The following is a 7,114-nucleotide window of genomic DNA, read 5'->3' as shown; positions in this document are numbered from 1 at the left end:
AAAAAATCACTTAAAAATGGAAGAATGCAGAAACAAAATTAGGCAAATATAACACAAAAAATAAAAACATAAACAATTAAAAACCATAGGAATCCTGCTGAAGGTACCTTATAAAAGAAATCGTGGAAATGAAAGAAAAAGAATAGTATTGGAGCAGTTCCTTTCTGGACCCTATTAACACTAGTTATGTGGAGGCTCAGTTGGACTTGGAGACTCTTGTTTACACCATTCTGAGTTTACTGATATCTACCAGAACAATTTCCACAGCACACATTTTCCTTTTTTGTGTACTATGGGGTCTGGATACAGTTAATTTTGCATTCTGTGGGTATGACAGGTCCTCTCACACTCCCCAAAATTCCATTTTTATTTTTCTAATGTAACAGTAAAAACTAATAGCATTATTCTTCAAAAATGCAACTTTATTCATTCTGTAACACTTTATAAATCAGATTTGAGATGCTTATGGGCTAATAATATTTTTACTAAATTTTACTAAACTCATTTTTGTAGTGGTAAAATCAAGTCATAAAGTAGGGGTGGGGAAGGCCTGTAATCCCAGCACTCAGGAGGTTGGGGCAATAGAACTACTATCAGTTTGAGGTCAGCCTGAGATATACAGTGAGTTCAAGGCCAGCCTGATGCATAGAGCAAAATGCTGATTGTCAAAAAACAAACAGAAAGGAAGAGAGAGAATGAGAGATGGAGAAAAGAAAAAGGAAGGAGGGAGGGAAAAAGAGAGGAGCAGAAGAGACTGGATTCACAAGTCTCATAAGATTGTGTGTGTGTATGTGTGTGTGTGTGTGTGTGTGTGTGTGTGTGTGTGGTTTTAGTTTTTTGAGACAGCTATAGCCCCAGCTGGTTTGGAACTCACTATGTAGACTAGGTTGGCCTCAATCTCATAGAGATCTGCCTGCCTCCCAGGTATGCACTACCACACCTGGATTAAAATGTAAATTTTACAAATGACACAAAGTAGAATATATAAAAGCTAGCTGGGAGCCAGCAAGACGGATCAGTGGGTGAAGGAGCTTGTTGCCAACCTGACAACCTAAGTTTGACCCTCCATAACTCAAATGGTAGAAGGAGAGAACCAACTCCCAAAAGTTGTTCTCCAATACACACACACACACACACACACACACACACACACACACACACTCATACACACACACACACACACACTAAGTAATAACACTAATAATAACTTAATGTAATAAGACCCTTAGCTGCCTTGCCAGCAATAATATACAAATACACACTTTTCTAATGTGATAAAGTTTGCTTCTAATACCTATTCAGCTCAACTCAACCATTTATTCCAGTTCCTCCTGAGGCTTACATGACACAGAACTGCTATTAGCTCTTACAAACCAGCCAGAAGCAGTCTAAATAAACTAAAGAAACCACATGATTATCTAAACCAATACAGAAAAGGCCTTCCACAAAACCCTTCATAATGAAGACATTGAAGAAAGTGGGAATAGAGGGGATATAATAAAGACTATATAATGGCAAACCTATGGCCAACAGCACATTAAATGGGGGAAAGTGAAAACACTTCCTCTAAAATTTCAAACACAAAAGTGTCCACTGTACTCTTATTCAACTTAGAACTGCAGTTCTTAGCTGGAACAATATAAGAGAAAGAAATAAAATGCATGCAAGTAGGAAAAAAGCCAAATTATCCCTATTTTCAGACGACATGATTCTATATTTAAAAGACCCTAAACACTCTACAAGGACAGTCTTAGACCTGACAAACACTTTCAGCAAAGTAGCAGAATACAAAATCAACATATAAAAATCAGTAGCTTTCCTATATACCAATAGTAAACTTGCCAGTAAGTCAGAAAAAAAAATACCTAGGAAATAAACATAGTCAGGGAAGTGAAAGACCTCTGTAATTGAAAACTTTAAGACACTGAAGAAAGAAATTAAGGAAGACACCATTAGATGGAGAGATCTCCCATGGTCATAGACTGATAAAATTAATATTGTGAAAATACAGCACCAAAAGCAACCTATAAATTGAATGCAATCACCATCAAAATCCTAATGACATTCTTCATGGAACTAGAGAAAGCAATACTAAATTTCATCTGGAAAGACAAAGGCAAACCTTAGCAACACATGAAGTAATCAGGATACCTAATCTCAAACTACAACACAGAGACATAGTAAGAAAAGCAGCACAGTCCTGGCACAAAAACAGACCTGTAGGCTAATGGAGTGGAAAAGAGGACTGAGAGATAAGCCCATGCTCTTACAGCTACCTAATTTTAGACAAAGTTCTCAAACGCACATGATGAAGTTTAAAAAGCAGCCTCTTTAATAAGTGATACTGTAAAACCTGAATTTCCACATGTAGAAAAATTAACTAGATCCCTATTTCTTACCCTCTACAAAAATCAATCTTAAATGCATCAAAGACTTTGAATGCAAGACCTGAAGTTTGAAAAACTTCAAGATACAGGCATATGCAAAGGTTTTCTGAAAGGACTCTGGAACAGGAAATGATCCCAAGAACTGACAGACAGGATTACATGAATTTAAAAAGCTTCTGTTCAGAGACAGAAATGAAGTGAAGAAACAGTCTACAGAATGGAAAATTTTTTCAACTAAACAGACAGGGTTAATATCCAGTATATATAATTTCATAAGTCTGTTGAAAAATACACATATGACATATATGTGGGTGCATGTGTATAGCAGAAAGCTAAATAACAAAACTCACAGTACCAGGCAAAGGAGACCGTCCTTCAAGTTGTAGTCCAAGAGCCTCCCAAAATAACACAGACTACTGCCACAGCCCTTCATTTCCCCCCAGAACTTAAAGGTAAGACCCTATTGCTGAAGGCAGGGCATATTTCAGACACAGGACTTGGAGTAATCAAGCTGGAACTAACCTGGAAGCCACCTCCCTGAAGACTAGCTCTCATAGTACAAGAAGGTACTGTGTAAGCTGCCAAGGAAGAAAACCAATCAATGGTCCCAAGTGGAAATATCTGTATATGTATATATTGCACATATAATCAAAGAAGAGGGCAAAAAATTAAGAAAGATTAGGGGGAACCTGGAGGGGACCGAAAGAGGTGGAAATGACTCGTGTGAAATTCTCAAAAAATACAAATCATTTTTTAAAAAAATCACAAAACTTTGGGGCTGGAAAGATGGCTCAGCAGTTAAGAGCACTGGCTGCTCTTTCAGAGGACCCAGGTTCAAGTCCCAGCACCCTTATGGTGCCTAGAAACCATTTCTAACTCTAGTTCCAGGGGAACCAATGCCCTCTTCTGACCTCCATGGGCATTTCATGACACGGGTGTACTTACACACATGCAGGAAATATACTCACAGATATAAAAAAAAAAAAAAAAAGAATAATAAATAAGACAGCTTCCTGGAGCCAGCAGCTTGCCTGGGTAAGTTTGGCTGTGCCCACTGTGCCTTGACTCCCCCAGCCTCATTTATGCTGCAAGCTCCCTCACCCCATCTCTCTTCCTAGCAGGAGCACTGGTCCATCTCTTCTCATGACACCCCAGACCCGTGGACTGACCTCTGAGCTGAAAATCCCTACTGCTTCCTGACCCTTTGCGTTCAGACCAACCCAATTCCTCCATGTGGTCCCCAGGTACCCTGGGGCCACATCTTGTCCCCACCTCCCTTTGCATCCCTGGGGGCAGCACCTTTCCTGGACTTGCTCCCAGGCCAGCCCAGCCCTCAAATTCCTGAGGCCAGCATTTTTTAGAGCTCTAAGTGCCTACATTAAAAAATCAGATTCCTTTGCTTCCTGGGCTGCACAGCCTCAGTGTACTGGTCCAAGCACCTTTCCTGGGTAAGTCCAGCAGGCACCCACCATGCCTTGACTCCCCCAGCCTCTTTTACCCTCCCAGCTCCCCCACCATTTCTCTCCTCCTAGCCTGGTTACTGGCCGATTTCTTGTCTTGGCACCCCAGACACCAGGGCTAACCAAAGCCACCACTGCTTCCTGATCCTTTGCATTCAGACCAACCCAGTTCCTCCCTGCAGTTCTCAGGAGCCTGCTGGGCCTGATCCCACCCACCCATACCTCCCTTTGCTTCCTGGGCTACACAGCCTCAAGCGTCCTGGTGCCAGCACCTTCCCTGGGTAAGTCCAGCGGGCACACACCACACCTTGATTCCCCCAGCCTGATTCACCCTCCCAGCTCCCCTCCTAGGCCGAGTACTGGCCCATTTCTTGTCTTGAAACCACAGACTCCTGGACTGACCTGATCCTTTGCATGCAGACCAACCTAGATCCTCCCAGTAGTCCCCAGGAGACCCCGGGGCCTCTTCCCTGCACCACCTCCCTTTGTGTCCCTGGGTGGCACACCCACCAGCTTCCTGAGACAACATCTTTCCTGGGCCCTGCTCCCAGGCCAGCCCAGCCCCCAAATTTCTGAGGGCAGCATCTTTCCTTGAGGGATCCAGACCTTAGGAGAAAGACTGAGAGCATCTGAGCCCCAACTCTCTTGGAACAGTGTGGGAAATCCTGAAGACAAAAGCAACTAGGCCACTCCAAAATGACATCAAAAGAGAGAACCTGAAGCCTAGACCAACTAGCTTTCAATGCCCAACAAGTAAACCACAAAGGCATTTAAAGTTTACAAAAAGAAGCAGATCTAAACTCAACAAAGGAAGGCTTGAGTCTCACATAAGAATCAGAAACTACGAAGGAAATAGAGGTCAAAGTCACAGAGATAAAATAATAACATGAAAAACCAAAATAATATATACCCACCAAGCACCAACAATCCTCTAGAAGAGTACAGTGAGAACGCCCCAGAGATAACACAGGACATGGAACTCAAAAGAACAATTACAAACATGATAAAATAATTCCGTGAATTTAAAGAAAACACAAACAAATCAAAGAACTGAAAGAAGATAAGGATAACCTTCTGAATGAATTCAGAAAAGAGTTAAAAATATTGAAGAATGCCCAGGCTCAAATGGAGAAGGAAGTGAAACACTCAGTAAGCCAATTAGAAACGACAGGAGAAAGCCTCACCAATAGGATGAATGAAATGGAAAACAGAGTATTAACACTGGAAGATAAAGTGGATGAATTAGACCACTCAAGCAAAGATTGCAAAAAAAACTTAAGAAAACACAAGAATAGAATATGCAAGGATTGTGAGACACCATAAAGAAACCGAATTTATGAATCATAGGCATACAGGAAGGAGAAGAATCCCAAGATAATGGTATGGCCCAGATCTTCAACAGGATTCTAGAAGAAAATTTCCCAAAATTAAAGAAAGACATGCCCCTACAAATATTAGAAGCATATAGAACACCAAACAGACAGGACCAAAAAAGACACTCTCCACAGCACATCATAGTAAAAACACTCTGAAAGCTGCAAAAGAGAAACAACAAGTCATATATAAAGGAAAACCAATAAGAATTACAGCTGACTTTTCAGTGCAAACTTTGAAAGCCAGAACAGCCTATACCAAAGTATTCCCAGTTCTAAATGACCACAGATACCAACCCAGATTACTTTACCCAGCCAAAATGTCTATTATAGTTGAAAGGGAAAGAAAAATCTTCCATGACATAAATAGCCTGAAGGAATTCATGTCCACAAAACCAGCCTTTCAGAGAATTCTGGAAGCAATACAAAGAGCTAAAGAAAGGAATGAATATACCCAAGGGGTTCCAGAAAGAAATTCAATGAACGTATAACTGTGGAAAAGTACAGCTATATCACGAATGTAAACAGAAATAAAAATGACAGGATTCAATACTCATCTTTCATCAATAACTTTAAATGTTAATGGACAGAACTCTCCAGTCAAAAGACACAGATGAGGAGAATCAATTAAGAAACAAAAACCATCTTTTTGTTGTCTGCAAGAAACTCATCTCACTTTCAAGGACAGACACCATCTTAAAGTGAAAGGATGGAAAAAAATATACCAAGCGAATGGTACTAAGAAAAAAGCAGGCATTGCAATTCTAATATCTTACAAAATAGACTTAAAACTAAAACTAATCAGAAGCAATAAACAGGGCCGCTTCATTCTGGTTAAAGGAACAATAAACCAAGAAGATACTACAATCATGAACATATATTCATCAAACTCTGGTGCACCCAACTTCATAAAAACAATACTACAGGACTTCAAGACCCAGATTAATCCCAAGTCATTAATGGTAGGGGACTTCAATATCCCACCATCTCCATTAGATAGGTCAACAGGGAAGAGAGTTAACAGAGAGACATCTAAATTAAACAATACCATATATGAAATGGACCTAACAGACATGTACCGAGTATTCCACCCAAGCACCAAACGACATACTTTCTATTCATCACCCCATGGAACCGTCTCCAAAATCAATCATATACTGGGGCACAAAACAAACCTCAACAAATACAATAAGATTTAAATAATTCTATGCATTCCATCAGACCACAATGCAATAAACCTTACAATCCACACTGGAAGGAGCCCTAGTCACCACATGAACACATGGAGATTAAACAACACGCTCCTGAATGATGAATGGGTCAAAAAAGAAATTAAGAAGGAAATAAAAGTATTCCTGGAACTAAATGAAAAGGACAATAAAACACAACAAAACCTCTGGGACACACTAAAAGCTGTCCTTAGCGGGAAGTCTATAGCGCTAAGTGCCTACATGAAAATATCAGAAAAACACAAATAAATGACTTAACATTGAAACTCAAGACACTTGAAAAGCAACAGCAAATGAAACCCAAACCCGGGAGACAAGAAGAAATAACAAAAATCAGGGCACAAATTAATGAAATCAAAACAAAGAAAACAATACAAAGAATCAACGAATCTAAGAGCTGGTTCTCTGAAAAGATAAATAAGATTGACAGACCGCTAGCCCAGTTAACCAAAAGAAAGAAAGAGCACCTCCAAATCAACAAAATCAGAGATGAAAGGGGAAGCATCACAGCAGACAGTAGAAAGTTACAGAACATTATAAGGGAATTCTTTAAAAACCTATATGCTACTAAATTCAAAAACCTAAAAGAAATGGATGCATATCTAAAGGCATGGGAACCACCAAAACTAAACCAAGAAGAGATTAACAGCTTAAACAGACCCATA

Source organism: Nannospalax galili, unplaced genomic scaffold, assembly GCF_000622305.1.
Source record: "Nannospalax galili isolate Female #2095 unplaced genomic scaffold, S.galili_v1.0 scaffold357, whole genome shotgun sequence".
NCBI classification, from domain to species: Eukaryota; Metazoa; Chordata; class Mammalia; order Rodentia; family Spalacidae; genus Nannospalax; species Nannospalax galili.
This window is presented reverse-complemented; position numbering follows the sequence as displayed.